This window comes from Erinaceus europaeus, chromosome X, assembly GCF_950295315.1.
Source record: "Erinaceus europaeus chromosome X, mEriEur2.1, whole genome shotgun sequence".
Lineage (NCBI taxonomy): Eukaryota > Metazoa > Chordata > Mammalia > Eulipotyphla > Erinaceidae > Erinaceus > Erinaceus europaeus.
The window spans coordinates 2738478-2755311 of NC_080185.1; the positions used below are offsets into that span (position 1 = coordinate 2738478).

Below are 16834 nucleotides of genomic sequence, written 5' to 3' on the forward strand. Positions count from 1 at the left end.
AGGTCTACAAAGCTACCTAGTACCAGGTGTTGTCAGGAAGCCATATTCTGGGGGTGCCTGCAGGCTGAGAACGAAATGGCAGTGACCCAAGGGATTGCTTCTCCTGGGACACTGGAGTCCCTCCACAGGCACCTCCACAGCAGGGCCCGCTGACTCCTCGCCAATCTGAAGGTGTACTGAGCACCATCCTCATTTGACTAGGGAGACCCACAACTTGCCACTCCCGCCTAACTGGACCCAAGACTGGTCCCAAAGGCCCTTTGACCAGAATTTGGACCGCTTCTCCCCTCTGGCCCACGCTGGAATCTATTTCCCCTCCGTCCTTCTATCCATTATCGGTCCTGTGAGAGTCCCCTGGTGCACGAAGAAATGGGCTCCATCCACTTGAGAATGGAGGGTTTTCTTCTGCTCTGTCGTGGAGACTGATGACAAGTGGCCTTCCTCCTAAAGTGGTAATTCACTCTTCATGCCAGATTGGGTGTGGCCTCATCAGGAATGCCTGGGAAGTCTGCATGTGTGTGTTATCCTATAAGCATCAGTGAGTTGATTTAGGATCCATCTCTCATAAAACACTCAGTTGCCAAATTCCAAACCATGTTTATTTATTTTTTTACTGGATAGAAAGAAATTGAGAAGGAAGTGGGAGATAGAAAGGGAGAGAGATAAACACTTGTAGATCTACTTCTTCACTTGGGGTGGAACCCCTCAGGCCCACCTTTCCCTTCGTGCTGATGCAGCAGCTTGGGGAGGGCTCTCTCCACCAGGGAGGAGCTTATGGATTTCCCCCTGCAAGTGGGGGCCAGGGCCTTGAACCCCAGCCCTTGTGCACTGTAATGTGCGCTTAACCAGGTGTGCCACCACCTGGCCCCCCAAACCATCTTTCTGTGACCCGAAAAAGACAGTGACACAGCATGGTCATTGGGAGGCCCACATCCCAGGCCCAGTTTGCCACTTAGGGCCCAACCACCTGCTCACCCTACAGAGCAGGAGCAAGGCCTAGAAGAGAGGCATGGCTGGCCCATGGTCGCACTCTAAATAAATGGCACAGCCTCGAGCGGTCTCATGGACCTTCTCAGTAAAACCAGGACAGAGGGGCGCTGGGGAGGTCTCTGGGGAGTCACCTGGATACCCCAGGTAGGTGCATAAGAGAGCTCTGTGACTGTCCTGGATATCAGCAAAGGGTTCAGGGCTGACTCCAGCCCTAGCCATGCCCCTTTATATTGTCAGAATGCTGACACTTCTGGCTTTCTGATGGAGGAACCCTGGGAACTGCGGAGCTGCCAGATTTCCTGAGGACCCGCAGGTTTCTGGTTTGTTGCCTCTGAGGCATAAGGCATCAAATGTGCTGAGTGCACAGACCAGTGTGGGTCTATCAGAAGACTCCACCTGGGGGCTTAGCATTTCTGTTCCAACCCCCTGTCTTTTACCCCTAAAATCTCCAGTGATTCTTAGTGGGGTGGGAGAGAGAAGGCTGGAGGTGGAAACAACCCCCCTCAGCACACATGCAACCTCTTGAATGTCATGGCACAGTGCTAAAAAGCCCCCTGTCTGCCATAAAGAAGTGGGTCACAAACATAAACTCCACTTCAGTTTACACACCAAGCAGTATTATGACTGAAAGGCAATTAAGATAGCATTGTAAGCAAGTCCCATAAAGGGATTCTCAAGTATCCTCTCCAGGTAATAAGCCTCTGCCATCTAAAACTGCAGCCCCAACGGGGAGGCTGCAGCTAGAGGGCTGAGGGATGATTACAGGCATGGGCCACTTTCCTGGGTCCTGAACGGGGTCTCCAATAGTTCCACGGGCATCTGTAGCCTGTACCCAAACCAGCATTTCCTGGGACCCATCTGGAGTGCCAGGTGCAGCCGGCCTCCAGGAGGCCTCACTTTCTGTGTGTGCGTGTGTCCCTGAAGCCTGCAGGGTGGCAGTTCAGACACCTCCTGACCGGGCCTGGCCCAGCCCGCAGAGCTGACACTCCCACCATGCCCTGCCAGGAGCTGGCAGTCCTGTGCTCTCTCCCAGTGTGGGGTACTAGTGTCAAAGCAGGACCCTCCCCCATCCTACCCCCGGGCTGATGGCAGGGCCAAGGTGCAGGAGCAGCAGTGTCTTTCTTGCCATTGTAACAGAGCAGGGACAGACTGAGTTGACAGGAAAGAGAATACTAAAAGCTAATTTGCGAAAGCAGCACTGAGAACTCTTAGAGAATTGTTGAATTATGTTTCCTGAAACAAAACAAAACAAACAGGAAAAAAAAAACCCTCACAGTTGACAGGGTGACAGCATTGTAGATGACACAAGAGAGCTGGGAGTGAATGGCATTGAGGGCTCTCCCGGGCTGCTGGGAGTCATGAGGGCAGGAGTAGTGAGTGATCTTCAAGCCCCTGGAATGAGGGCACCCTCCAGCAAAGCTCCCCAGCCACACTGTTCTACTTTATCTTCCTTCTGCTGCGCTCACCAGTGGGTACAAAAGAGCATCCTGTCCTGCTTGAATCCACTGTGGAGCTACCAGGCAGGCCCGCTCTAACTCTGGATGGGACGCTGGACAGCAACAACTGGCTCACAGTGGAACAGCTGGTGGGGCATGCACCACACAAGAGCATGGGCCAACCAAGAGAAGTACCTTCTGTGGCTAAGTGCCCTGTAGGCACTTCAGGCAGTGCAGGCTGGGAGAGGAGCAGCTGCAGAAGGCTCTGCTCCCCAAAAACCTCTCAGGGTCCTCCCCATCCCTGAGTGCCAAGCTTGTTCTGTCTGCACAGCCACCCTTCGATGCCCACACAGTCCAGGGATCCAGCACTGGCTACTGCAGATCTCACCGCCAGAGCCTGCCCTGCTCCCGCTATCTTATGGGCATGCCTGTGACAATAAGGAGACTGAGAGAGTAGATAGGACATTTTATTAATCCTTCCAAGTGTCTGCTGCTGTAGAAATGTGTAATGGTTTGAGTAAAGTCACTTTATTTTACTTTTTTGTTTGTTTTTCTCCCAGAGTACTGCTCACCTCTGGTGGTGCTCGGGATTGAATGAACCTAGGCCTGTGGCGCCTCAGGCATGAGAGTCTCTGCAAAGCCACTGTGCTGTCTACCCCCGCCAATATCAGGTGGCTGGTATTGTTCAACATAAAGTCACTCGTATCAAGGGGATTATCCAGGGCTCGGGAAATAGCATCATGGTTCTGCCAAATACTTTTCCTGCCTAAAGCTCTTAGGTCCCAGAATCAATCCCCAGCACCACCATAAGCCAGAGCTCAGCAGGGCTCTAGTCTTTCTCGATGACTTTTTCTCTGTATCTGTATCACTAAAAATTAAATAAATTGGAGTCGGGCAGTAGTGCAGCGGGTTAAGCGCACGTGGTGCAAAGCGCAAGGACTGGCATAAGGATCCCAGTTCGAGCCCCCGCTCCCCACCTGCAGGGGAGTCACTTCACAGGCGGTGAAGCAGGTCTGCAGGTGTCTTTCTCTCCCCGTCTTCCCCTCCTCTCTCCATTTATCTCTGTCATATCCAACAACAACAACATCAACAATAATAACTACAACAGTAATAAAAAACAAGGACAACAAAAAGGAAATAAATTAATAAATATTAAAAATCTTTAAAAAATTAAATAAACAAAACATTTACTTTTAAAAAGGGGAATATTCAGTCAGAGGATTCCTGACAATTTGCTGTGTGTGTCTGTCTCCACTGGGTTACTGCTGGGGCAAGCACTCTGACCTCTTGCAGTCTTTTAATCAAATACTATTTTGCAAATAAAATCTAAAAAAAAAATCTTTAACTTAATCATAACTGCAAAGTCCCCCTTCCCAAGTAAGGTGCTATTTACACAGTCTAATGAGTATCCATGTGTTATGGGGAGGGGGTGCTGTTCAGTCTGCTACAGGCATGATCTGTGTCACTACACTACCTCTTTTCCCTGGATATCCTGGAAAGTTCCTGGGAATAACTGTCTGAGAAAATGCATGCAATGGATACAGTACTGGCTCTTTGGTTGAAAGATTATTCTAGGCATTTATATACCCCACCCTACTCTGGAGTCAATAGTTCCGGCTCCAGGTTGAGGGGAAGGGTGATTCACGATGTCCACTGACAGTGCTTCTAGGGACAGACCTAGGCTTCACACATACTTCATGGAGGCACAACTGTAGGACAGAGAAGCTCTTTTTGCATTAACAATAACCGTGTCACGTGGCATGATCTCCATGTCCTGACAGGCCTTTCTTCACACACCCTCTGCAAGAGTGAGGATGGAGAGCTAGAAAGAGACCACATGAAGAGAACAGAGTCAGTCTGCCATGCTCACCTCCACAGCATACCACTCTGCCTAAAACTTGCCAAATACACACCAGTGTAATGGTGTCCACCTTCAACAAGGACAACCAGGTTCAAAAAGGAGTTGAAGAAGGACTTCCACTTTTTTTCAGTTGTATCATTTATGTCTCTAAGCATGGAGCGAATGTGAATGTCTTGTTTGTACATAGTTTTAAGAAAGATAATCCTACATTCAAAGGGGGGGGGCATCATGAGTGGTGAAGCAGGTCTACAGGTTTCTCTCAACCTCTCTATATCTCCCTCCTGGATTCTCAATTTTTTCTATCATATCAAATAAAAGGAACACACACACGGCTTATTATTCAAGAGGAAAAACAAGTCATCAAACAAAAATGATCCTCCTGGAGTGAATAAACCCAAATTACCAATGTCCATGTCCATGTTGATCTGTATGACCGTGAAGCAAAGAAGATTTCTAGGAGGAACACTGTGTGGGTGACGGTCTCCCTTCTGTGGACAAAGGGAGCAGAGATGAGATTTTGACTTACCCAGTTCTTTCTGTTCATCACCACTTGCTTGCGTTGCTCTACAAAGAAACTATAGTCAGGAAGAATGGGGGGGGAACCAAATGTTGGCCTGACCAGCCTATGCTTTCCAGTTGTGTGGTCAAACTGCTGTCTGTTTGGTGAAGGCATGAGATGCAACTGACACTTAAATGAGTGAACTTTGAGTGGAACAGATTACCTTCCACAATATGAGCTGGCCACTCCCAAATAGTTGGAAGTCTTAAAAGACTACATTTTCTCAAAAATGAGGATTCTGCTTCCAGACTCCCTCCAGATTTGAGTTACAGCACCAACTCTTCCCTAGATTTTCAACACACCTGCCTGTCCTGCAGAACTCAGATACCACAGCGCCTACACCACAAACAAGCAAGCCAACTCCTCAAAACCTACATGGATGCAGATGGCAGAGATCTAGTGCTGAGAGTTTGAGGCTCTAGCAGGGGAGTGCAGCTACACTTGTATTGTCAACCAGTCTGTCTCTGTTCAGAAAAGGCCATCCTCTTGGGCCAAGCACATAACTTTTGGAGGGATATGCATGAAACAGTGAGAGAGGAAGGGACATGTGCCCAGCCCACCACATCATCCCCATCAACCCTGGCATCAATGGGGTGGCAGACGTCACAGCCAGGTTGCACTCAGGTCTTTGTTTTCCATAGCGAGAGTCTGGTGCCTATGCAATTTCACTGCTTCAGTTGTCTTTTCATTCAGATAGATAGAGATAGTGATTGATAGACAGAGCTTCCTCTAGTGCCAAAGCATCTTCCATGTGTTATTAGGGGGCATGTGGCAAGAAGCTTTCCCTATCCAGTGATATCTCTAACTCAGCCCCACAGACAGGTGAGTCAATCTCTAAGCATGGGTGCAGATGACAGGGATGTAACCAAACTTGATTAGATATAGATGAGAAACAGGCAGGGAGTAAGGGAAACAGACAAATCCTTCAGTGGTTCTACTTTTCTGCAGAGTAATACCAGGAGCACAAGAGATAATAACAGGCAAATGAAGGCATTTCTCCATTTGAGACTGTTTGAAAGATGCTATGCAGCTGAAAAGGCCTGCTTTGGAATTCTGACTAACCCACATTTGTGTTTTTGATCAATCAAGCTGAACTTTACAGATTGTGCTAATGTATCACCATGAACAAGGGGAATCATGGGAATGGCCAGTTGCATCACATGACAATCAAAGGATATAGCTTAATACTCAGCTCAGCAAATGCCATCCATTTTCACTGATAAAAGCTTTTGGTTTAAGCCAACAGAGCAGTGGAAAGCAACTGAAGGGTTCTGAGTAGAGAAAATATGGCTAATGTGTTTTAAGCCTTTTTTATTTCTACCAGAGCACTACTCAGCTCTGGCTTATGGTGGTGCGGGGGATTGAACCTGGGACCTCAGAGCTTCACGCATTAAAGTTTCTTTGCATAATCGTTATGCTATCCCCCCATCCCTAATTTGTTTTTAGAACTAATTCTGGCTGCTATGTGGCTCTCCCTGCATCAGAGGGATCAAAGTAGATGTGAGGGTCTATGGCCATACCACCCTGAACACATCTGACCCCAATCTCGTCTTACCTCAGAAGCTAAGCAGGGCAGGGCCTGGTTAGTACTTGGATGGGAGACTGGGGACCTGGGAATGCTGGGTGCTACAGGCTTAAAAAAATGGCTGTGAGCACATAAGCCAAGGTGGTGAGCTCACTGACGAAGTGAAACTCTGATTCTAATAGGTACTAGGATGTGGAATCCAGCTTGTTTTTAGATAGACGCAGAGAGGCAGAAAGAGACCACAGCAATGAAATTCCCTTCAGCACAGTGGTGTTTGGGTTCAGACTCGGATCTTACTAATGGCAAAGCAACACACTGCCCAAGTGAGCTCTTGTGCTGGTCTACACTTTCTGTTAACTGGACTTCTGCTTTTCAAGGGTATTTCAGGGTGGGTTTTTGCAAGCAAATCCTCTCACATAGAGCCAGAAGAGTTCACTAAAATGTGACCAAGAGGTCAGATGCAAACCACTAAGGAGCTACTGAAGTGACTGGGACCTAAGGGAGCACCATGACGAGAGAAGACAAACAGGTTAACTGACTTGTGGCAGCTGTTTCGCCACAAGTCAGTGGGCTGGTGCCTAGTTTGCATGCAGGGCAAGAGGCTTTGAACCCCAGGCAGCTGAAGCAGGTTCAGCTGCAGACTGAAAGCCAGCAGAGCTTTCAGGCGTCTTGGAATTCTTTTTGAGAGGCAAAGCTGCAAGTAAATAGGAGGGAGAGGCTGGATGTCGCTGGCCTGCCTCTTGGGACTCAAACTGCACTCTGAGGTGGTGTGCAGTAAGGAAGCAAGTTACTGAGACAAGAGGTGATTAAGACTGAGAAGAGTCTTTGACTGTCTTGTAGCACAAAAAGAAAGATAGGGGCTGGGTAGTGGCACACCGGTAGAGCATCCGCACTACCATGCATGAGGAGCCAGGTTCAAGCCCCCAGTCCCCACCTGTATGAGGAAGCTTCAAGAGCAGTGGAACATGGAACCATGCTATCAGTGTTTCTCTTTCTCTCTCCTCCTCTCCTCTCTCCACTATTTTTCTGTCTCTGTCTTTTAAAGGAAGGTGGAAATGGGGGGGGCTGTCAGGAACAGTGGAGTCATTACGAAGGCACTGAGGTCCAGCGATAACCCTGGTGGCAGGAGACGTGTAGGGAGAGCGTATAAGAAAAGTTATATGTAACAGGAAAGAAGTAAAGCTGTCTTCATCTGCAGGCGGCATGGTCTACGTAGGAGACACTTCCTCAGATCTATTCAAACAGCCATTACAAGTGATCGAAGAGTTGGTCACAGACGGAGGCCCCAAGGAGGGAGACTTCAGGGGACTGTGGGGACAATGTTCATTAACACAGTTGTGAGTCTGGCTTCACACGCGTGTGGAAGGCTATCTGCATTGCTCAAGTTGTACACTTTGATAGGCATGTGCTAATGATGCCAGTGTAAATTCACCTAGATGAAAAGACGAGGAAGTGAAAAGGAAGAGGGAGTAATGGAGAGGACAGGGTCTGAAGGTGCCAAACTGGTTGAAAAAATTATCATGGCAGGGAGTCTGGATAGAGAGCCGGATATATGACTCACTGTTAGAAGAAATGGCATTCTGAAAGGTGACCGGGGACCCTGAGGCATGTCCTGGCCCTCTTGTCTGAGCACAACCTCCCTCACCCTTGGATGGGCAATGCCTCTCTGTCCCTCAGTTCTCAGCACTCATGTCCCTTTGCCAAGGGAACCCCACTTGCCCCCGCCCATCCTATTGAGCCTGGGTTCCCCTCCAGCATACTGAGGGGTCACTGGCAGCGCTCACCCTTTCTAGACTTTCCACAGGAGGCATCCCAAATATGAGGACACTGTCTCCAACCTCAGGGGGAGCACAGTGCCTGGTGTGTGTGTCTGCCCAAGGTGGTACCTGTGCAGTGCCCTCTGAGGTTTCCGTTTCTTCACTGAAGACTGGGGTCTGTTAGTGCAAAAGCCACTCAACACTCGCTTTGATATACTAAGTGCCTTTAAAGTAACCCGACGAAGGAGACTTAGTCAATTAAAGTCTGCCTGCATTGCATACCCCAGGAGATATTTCCCATGTCTGCTGGTTATTGATTAAATACAGTCCTGGATAAGACCTCAAATCACAGGCATCGTTCAAAACTTCTGATCTAGAGACTCCCCACCAGATCAGTGTGTGACATCACCTAGACACTTGAGTCCCCTCCCTGACCCCTTCCAAGAGTCCTCTTGTCCTCCTGTCCTTGTTTGGAAGTGTGGAAGTGTAGCCCACCACTAGCCTCTGGACAGCTACTCCAACCCAGTCCAAATTGTTTGGCTGCACAAGCATCCATCAGGTGGACCCCCAGTGCCCACTGTGCTGAAGGATGGCACAGGCCCTCAGCAAGTACAGCCTCACCGAAGCTATGCAATACAAGAGCAAGGGGACTCTGGAAGGGACTCTGTGGGGAAGAGTACTCCGGCTCGCTCATGAGGAAGAAGTTCGCTTCTTCAGTTGTGACAATTCGAACCAGTTGTGACAATTCAGATGTCCATGAAGTCAGGATGGAATGAGAAGTGTAAGCAGCTTCTTGAGAGGCATAAAGAGGCACAGGAATAGGCAGAGCACAGCAAAGGTTGGAATCCTGTGGAAGGAGATGGAGACAGGAGGAGGCCTGGGCAAAGAGCTTCAGCCTGTGATGCAGCACTGAGAAAGTTCTGACAGTCAAACCCGGAGCCAAGGTGCAAAGAGGGTCTGCAGAGCATTCTTGGACTGAGCAGGAGTGACTCCAGGTACCACTGTGCTAAGTCACTGACTAAAGCTGCCCGAGACCAGTGCAGTCCCTGCTCAGATGCTGCACTGGATGCCAGCGGCCATCTGCACCCCTCTGGGGAAGTGGCATCTGAGCAATACACTGCCACTGCTGCCACGGGCCACACATTGTGCCGCACAACCCCCCTTGTCATACATGCACCTTCTCCATAGTTGGCATGGGCTCTAGTCCTAACAAAAAACTTGAAAGAGAAGCTGGGGCCTCTTCCCACAATGACAGCTAAACTACACCCTTTCGGGGAACAGAACCACCTGCATGGAAACAAACCTGGAAATCAAAGGAACTTTCACAGCAAGGACAACCAGTCGGCACGGATGTGCTGAGGACACAGACAGAACTCCCCACGACCTGCTGCCCCTCATAACCACAGGTCACAACTGGGGAAGAGATCTTTACCCTGGGCAACAGAGAAGCAGGTCACACAGAGCCCTTGGCACCCCTTTTCCATCATAACCCTACACTTATTGCCATGTGAGACTACAAAGGACACGCCGCCTTCCTGAGGACCACTGCAGCCTCACTGAGCAGGCCAATGGACACCACGTTGGAAGTTAATGTCCACAGCAACAGACCTGGGGCCGATTCTGGAAGGAAGAGAGGGAGGAAGGAAGGAAGATGTGCTCCATCTCTAGTTAGCAGCATATTTTCCTGGGCTCTGAGAGACACTTGGCAAGTTCTAACTCCTCAGCGGTGCAGACACAGCCTACTGTCATGGGCCCACACTAGACCGATAGCAAACCTATCAGCCAGCAAGTGCCCGCCACCTTGCAAAGTAGAGTCGACTAGCAAAGGGGTCCACCACCTCCTCGGCCTCCTTGCAGACCACTGCCTGCTAGGGTCTGCTCTTGGCTAGTCCTAGAGTGTGTGCTGACGCTGGCTGGCGATGAAGGCCCAGCACCCCTCCAGGCCTGAACCTAGCTGCTGCCCTGCTGCCACTCACACACAACTTGGCGCCCCTGATCCCCACTCAGGCTGGCTCGACCTGGGAACTACAGCCCTGCCAGGCTCTGGGGGCTACAGACCTGTGCTCACTCCCCAGGCCCACTCAAACACAGACTTCTGACCCAGGCCTTCATGCAACACCAAGCATGATGAAAGGGCAGAGGAAACCACTCACACTAACGGATCAAGACAACGGCCTGAGGAAAAAATCAGATTCAATGGGCCCATGCAAACGTCCTAAAGAAGACTTCGAAGCAACAATCCTAATAATGCTCACTGGGGGGGGGGGTAATTAAGACAGAAACACAACAAGGTTGGAGACAGTGTGAAAACTATCCTAACAGACATCACAGAGCTAAAATAAATAAATAAATGAATGAATAAATAAATAAATAAGAAAAAACAGTGCTAAACTAAAAAAATACAGTAGAGGTCATAAGATAGTTCACCTAGTAGAGTTCATGCGCAGCCATGCACATGGGCCCAGCACCACATAGGAGCAACATGCAACACAAAGGGTAGTTCCAGCAATGGCGGGATGGTGCTGTGGTGTCTCTCCTCTCTCTTTCTATTTCAAATTTAAAAGGTGAAAATCAGTCTGCCAGGAGCAGTGCGATTAAACAGATGCAAAACCCTGATAACAATAAAAAAGATACAGTGCAGTGGCTCAACAAGAGAAAAACTAACGTCAAAGGCTGCAGCCATAAGCTCGAGGATAAGGCCGAGGCCACCATCAGCAGCAAAAGAAAAAAGAACTAAAACAAAATACTTGGAGAGAGTTCAGAGACAGCAGAGGGACAGCATCTGCATCTCAACAAAAACTCTAAATGCGAGAAAGTACTGGCATTATATATTTAAAGACCTAAATGGAAAAGACTCCACCACTACCACCACCTGCAGCCTTCAGAAAATACCTCTGTCCTGTGGAGAACAGTCTGGAAAACTCTCAGAAGGCTAGAAGTGGGCCTACCCTATAAACTTGCAATTCCTCTCCTGGGGATAGATCCTAAGGAACCCAACACACCCATCCAAAAAGATCTGTGTACACCTGTGTTATTAGCAGCACAATCTGTAACGGCCAAAACCTGGAAGCAACCCAGGTGTCCAACAACAGATGAGTGGCTGAACAAGTTGTGGTCTATATACACAATGGAATACTACTCAGCTGTAAAAAATGGTGATTTCACCGTTCTCAGCTCATCTTGGATGAAGCCTTAAGAAATCATGTTAAGTGAAGTAAGTCAGAAACAGAAGGATGAATATGGGCTGATCTCACTCACAGGCAGAAGCTGAAAAACAAGATCAGAAGATAAAACACAAGTAGAACGTGAACTGGAGTTGGTGTATTGAACCAAAGTAAAAGACTCTGGAGTGGGGGTGGGGTCCTGGAAAAGGATGACAGAGGACCTAGTGGGGGTTGTATTATTATGTGGAAAACTGAGAAATTTTATGCATGTACAAACTGTTGTATTCACTGTTAAATGTAAAACATTAATCTCCCAATAAAGAAATTTAAAAGGGGGGGGGGGGAGTCAGGTGGTAGCACAGGGGGTTGAGCACCGGTGGCACAAAGTGCAAGGACCGGCATAAGGATCCCGGTTCCAGCCCCGGCTCCCCACCTGCAGGGGAGTCACTTCACAGGCGGTGAAGCAGGTCTGCAGATGTCTTTCTTTTCCCCTCTCTGTCTTCCACTCCTCTCTCCATTTCTCTCTGTCCTATCTAACAATGATGACATCAATAACAACAATGATAATAACTACAACAATAATAAAAAAACAACAAGGGCAAGAAAAGGGAAAATAAATAAATAACTAAATATTTTTTTTAAAGAAACCACCTCTGTCCAGCTAGGTTATCACTCAGGCTTAAAGGGTTATCCAGATAAACAACTGTTAAAGGAATTTACTACCACGAAACCATCCTTACAAGAAATGCTAGTGGGACTGGTATAAAAAAAAGGAATATTAAAAAAACTCACTCAGGAGGTATGTAAGGAAGCAAGACAAAGGGACAAGAAAGGTCAAATGAAGACAGGTCTTTGATTTAATACTGCAGAACTGAGGCCACCAAGGACTCTGAGGGTGCAGATCATAAAGATATAGGGTACCGTGGATTTGGTAGAGGAATATTGGTACTTTGGTGGTATGTATGGTACAGTAACACAGGTGGAAGAAATGTGAAACTCTACTTCTAAAATATTTGCAGTTTTATAAACCAAAGTTAGCTCAAAAATAAAATGAAACAGAAGTGGTGAGCTGCAGTACAGCCTTATTGATGCAAATGGCATTACACCCGCAAGAGGTCCTCCTCATCTCCCTCCTCCACTGCCCATTTAGCACTCCTCCAGCCTCCACTACCACCTCTGAAGCCTTGGTGAATTCTTAATCTCTGAGGAGTCTGACTTCTGGTTAGAATTGTTCCACTTGACTATTCAGTGTCCCAGCTGGGCGAGGAGTCAAGAGTCACTCACCAGATCATCTCAGTCCCCAGTACGATTCTTTCTACTCACAATGAAGCAGTAGCCCTACCTCTTCCTTGATAAATATAACCTAGCCCTGCCAGTGAAGCTTTGTACCTGTCCGCAAGATTGTGACTCACTCCTTGCACTTCTCCTGACTGATTGTAGTAGGAAAAGAATGCATCCACCAAGTCAACGACGAAGGCCTCACTACTCAGTTTCAGAAATAGCAGTGTTATTTCGGAAGCCTGGCTCTGCAAACCTGTGAGAAGGGTAATTCCCTCTTTTTTTTTTTTTTTCCTAGTGTTCAGTTCCCACTGCTGAATAAGGGCAAGCTCTGCATCTGTTAGAAGAGCTCACAGGATTTGCAACTGAGAGTATGACTTACTGAAGCCTAAGCTCTTACACAGTCTCCAGAATCAGTCTGATTTCTGCAGAAAACAAAGTAGGTGAAGAGATCATGAGGCCCGTCACCCTCATATCCTTCGGCTCTTGCAGAGTAACTCTAAGGCTAGAGAAACATCTCACTGGGTAGGGTGCCATCATCACCGTGTGTACAACCCAAGTGAGAGAACTGGTGCCACACAGGAAAAAGGTGAAAGCTATGGTACAGTGACTTCACGGTGTGTGTGTGTGTGTGTGTGTGTGTGTGTGTGTGTGTGTGTGTGTCTATCTGAGGGAGAATGTGGCCCAGAGCAGTGACTTGAATGTGCACACAACAGACAAGTGGCTCTGATCTCTGTCATGCTTCTTGTGATATCACTTACCAATCTTGTCCATGGGAGAGAGGGTGCTGTTTCATACTGCTGCACATGACTTTTGCCAATGTTACAATTATAAGAGAGACACATGGAGTTGGGCGGTAGCGCAGTGGGTTAAGCACATATGGCACAAAGCGCAAGGACCGGCGTAAGGATCCCTGTTCGATCCCCCGGCTCCCCACCTGCAGGAGAGTCGCTTCACAGGTCTGCAGGTGTCTGTCTTTCTCTCCCCTTCTTTGTCTTCCCCTCCTCTCTCCATTTCTCTCTGTCCTATCCAACAACGACGACATCAATAACAACAACAACAATAACTACAACAACAATAAAAAGACAACAAGGGCAACAAAAGGGAAAATAAATAAAATAAATAAGTAAAAAATAAAAAAATAAGACAGACACAGAGAGCCCCATGAAAAACACACCACTACTACTCCTATTCACACACACCAAGAAGGCCAATAAAAGTCTCATTACTTACATAGTTGAGGGGGTCTGTGGAGATGGTGAGAAAAGGGCTCAAACAGTTGCAAAACATCTGCTGAAAGCAAGAAGGATGATATGGGTTTTAACTGTAGTCAGGAAGTGGGGACAACTTGTCACTGTAGGCAGAGGCATGCAAAAGGAAGTCTCTATCCAGCACCAAAGTACGGAGCGCCAAGGCTTATCTGTCAGTTTGACCAGTTCGAGGGACACAAGAAGAGCAAAGGCTAGCTGAAAGAGTGTTCCTAAAGGGAGTAATGGTGCTAGAGACAGCTCATATGACAGAATGCATGCTTCCCGTGTGAAAAGGCCCAGGTTCATCCCACCCCAAGCCCCAGACCATGCAGGAGAACCATGGAGGCACCAGGGCACCAGGGGAGGCTTCATGAGTGGCAGAGCTGTGCTGTGGTGTCCTCCTTCTATCTCTGCTTCTGCATCTAACAGAGGAAAGAGTCCACCAGGAGTGGTCAAATCACATCGGTGTGAAGCCCTGTCAAATAACTAAATAAAATAGAATAGAATAAGAACAAGAAGCTGTATTTCTTCCCCTCGCTGGTTGCACTCTGAGAAATAGAGAATTTTAGGATTTGAAAGGCAAATTTCACAATGACCTGCATTGTATCTGCCCTTAAGTTGGGAGCAGGTAGCTACTAGAAGACATCAAAATCTAATAAAGCTAAAAGGCAGAACCTGTATGTGGAAAGGGAGAGGACATTGTCATCAATGTCAGCACAGCAACAGGGGCTCAGGATGAAATCTCCAGGTGGAGAGAATAGGACAGTCGTAGCCAAGATGCCATCACTGTTGTAACAGTTGAGCTTCAGATAAGTGGCACAGAGGGCTTGTCTGAGCGTGAACAGTGATGTTAGGTTTCCAAGTCAATGGAAGTGGCTGGGGCACTTCCACAGCAACAGGGACGGCAGGGAGTGAGATAACAAAGAGGACACTATAGCAGACAACACTGAGAATCATCCAGACTCACTTAACCCTCCATTCCTAGCCTTTGGACTGACTGTCAAGCAACATGCCTACAAAGCCCATGAAGACATTAGCAGCAAAGCTACCCAGGAACCGGAAGTAGTAATAGTGCTATCAGAGGAGAGCAAGTCCCAGATGTGAGAAGCCTGGCTCTGCAAATCTGTAAGAAGAGCAATTCCTTCCTTGCTTCTAGTGTTCAGTGCTCACCTCTGAACACGGGCAAGCTCTGTATCTGCTAGGAAAGAAAAATCAGGGAGCTAGCACAGTGGTGATGCAAAAGGACTTTCATTCCTAAAGCTCAGAAGTCTCAGGTTCAACCTGCTACACGACCATATGCCAGAGGGGAGAGAGAGAGCGAGGGAAGGGAAGGGAAAGGAAAGGAAAATGAGAAAAAAAAAGTAAAAAGGAATGAATGGAGGGAAGGAGGGGGACAGAGTAAACATGGAGGGAGAAGGGGAAAAGGAAGAACAAAAGAGAAAATGAATGTGGTCTGGGAGGTGGTGTGGCGGATAAAGCATTGACTCTCAAGTATGAGGCCCTGAGTTCAATTCCCTGCAGCACATGTACCAGAGTGATGTCTGGTTCTTTCTTTCTCTCCTCTCACCTTCTTCATGAATAAATAAATAAACTATTTAAGACAGAGAGAGAGAGAAAAAGTGAGAAAAGAAAAGGAAAGGAGACATGAAGAGGAAAAGGAAAGGGGGAGAGGAGGGGAGGGGAGGTGGAGAAAAGGAGGGAAAAAATCAGGCTCCTCAGTTGCAGTTCTTCTTCTAGCGTTTGCCCTTCTTCCATAGCCAGTCAACAGGTCAGGTTGAAAGCTGTCAGGAGCTGCTTGTTGCTGGCTTTGAAAGTGACTGGGATCCATGTGGATTCAGTCGGCTAGGAAGGATCCTCAGTTTCCCCATTGAATGGGGACTCACGGGATGCACCACGAGAAGGTCGATCCAATGCATCCCAAGTTGCAGTAGTGAGGAGCTAAGGCAGACCTGGGGCCCAGGGCCCGGTGTGCGGGGTGACCAGAGACTGGGCCCCTCCTCCCCCACCCCGGTGGGCGGGGTGCAGTGCCCAGAGCCCCCCCCCCCCCAACCCAGGACACGCTTCCCGCCTCCCGTCGCTTGGGGGCCCCGATCCCACCCCCCGCCCGTGAGCCTGGGCGGGAGGGACAGGCGCGCTCCGAGGCGAGGACCCGGCCCGGCCAGCAGGCCCCAACCCGACAAGCGAGAGAGCGCCCCCCCCAGCCCGCCAGCCCCCTACCACCGCCGCCCGGCTCGGCTCGGCCCGGGACCTGCGGAGAGGGGGCGGGGAGGGAGCCCGGAGCCCGCCCGCAGGGCCAGAGGAGCTCCGCGCCTCATTCGCGATCCTCGCGCGCCCCCTGGAGGCCGGCGCCGGCGCCGCAGCACCACGGTCCCGCCGAGGATGCGCCGGCGCCGGCAGACATTTTGCTGTGCGGCCGGTCGCCCTTCCCGACGAGCATTGCGACCCCAGCTCGCGGCTCGAGCAAATGGCGGGGCGCGCAGACGCACAGAGGCCGAGACCGCGCTCATTGTGGCGCGCAGGCGCACAGAGCACATTTGCGCCGGCGTACACAGGACGGGCTCAATCCCCCCCCCCCTCGGGCACATGCGCACGTTAACCCAAACACATTTATTTACGCCTCCTCTCTTGATGCACCAAAACCGAGCATGATGTTTTTGTGGTCGTCCATTTTTCTTTCCTCTTTTTTTTTTTTTTTCCCCGAATGTGTTATTTATCAGATGATACGTTAATAGAAGTAAAGTTCCACACCACTCCTACCACCAAAGATCTGTGGGCCCCCCCATTAGTAATACCCAAGGTTCTCCTCAAGTCTTAAGAGATAGGATGGCTGCTTTTCTTCCTCCGAATCTGAAACTTCTTTGCTTCCCACAGAAGAGCCCTGGAAAAGTAGTTCCAAATAGTGAATAGCCACAATATAATTGAGGGGGATATTAAAAATAGCATTAATCCATCACTCAAAGCTGCGACCAACACTTTTTATTCTTTCCAATTCTTACTTTTTTTGAAATAAAATG

At 48.8% G+C, this 16834-nt stretch overlaps 1 long non-coding RNA gene across 4 annotated transcripts; it reads right to left on the bottom strand.

The window, feature by feature from the left end:
- Positions 1-2938: 2938 nt before the first annotated feature.
- LOC107523650 (uncharacterized) lies at positions 2939-16232 on the bottom strand. 4 transcript variants are annotated; one of them, XR_001601872.2, is made up of 6 exons: positions 16038-16232; positions 14793-14943; positions 13804-14295; positions 4814-4862; positions 4340-4491; positions 2939-4248 (listed from the first exon to the last, which is right to left on the bottom strand). It is a non-coding gene; the product is annotated as an uncharacterized LOC107523650 (long non-coding RNA). The 4 variants fall into 4 exon arrangements; XR_009547464.1 differs by having other exon boundaries at positions 14793-15015; positions 16038-16065; XR_009547462.1 differs by lacking the exon at positions 16038-16232 and having other exon boundaries at positions 14793-15517.
- Positions 16233-16834: the final 602 nt, after the last annotated feature.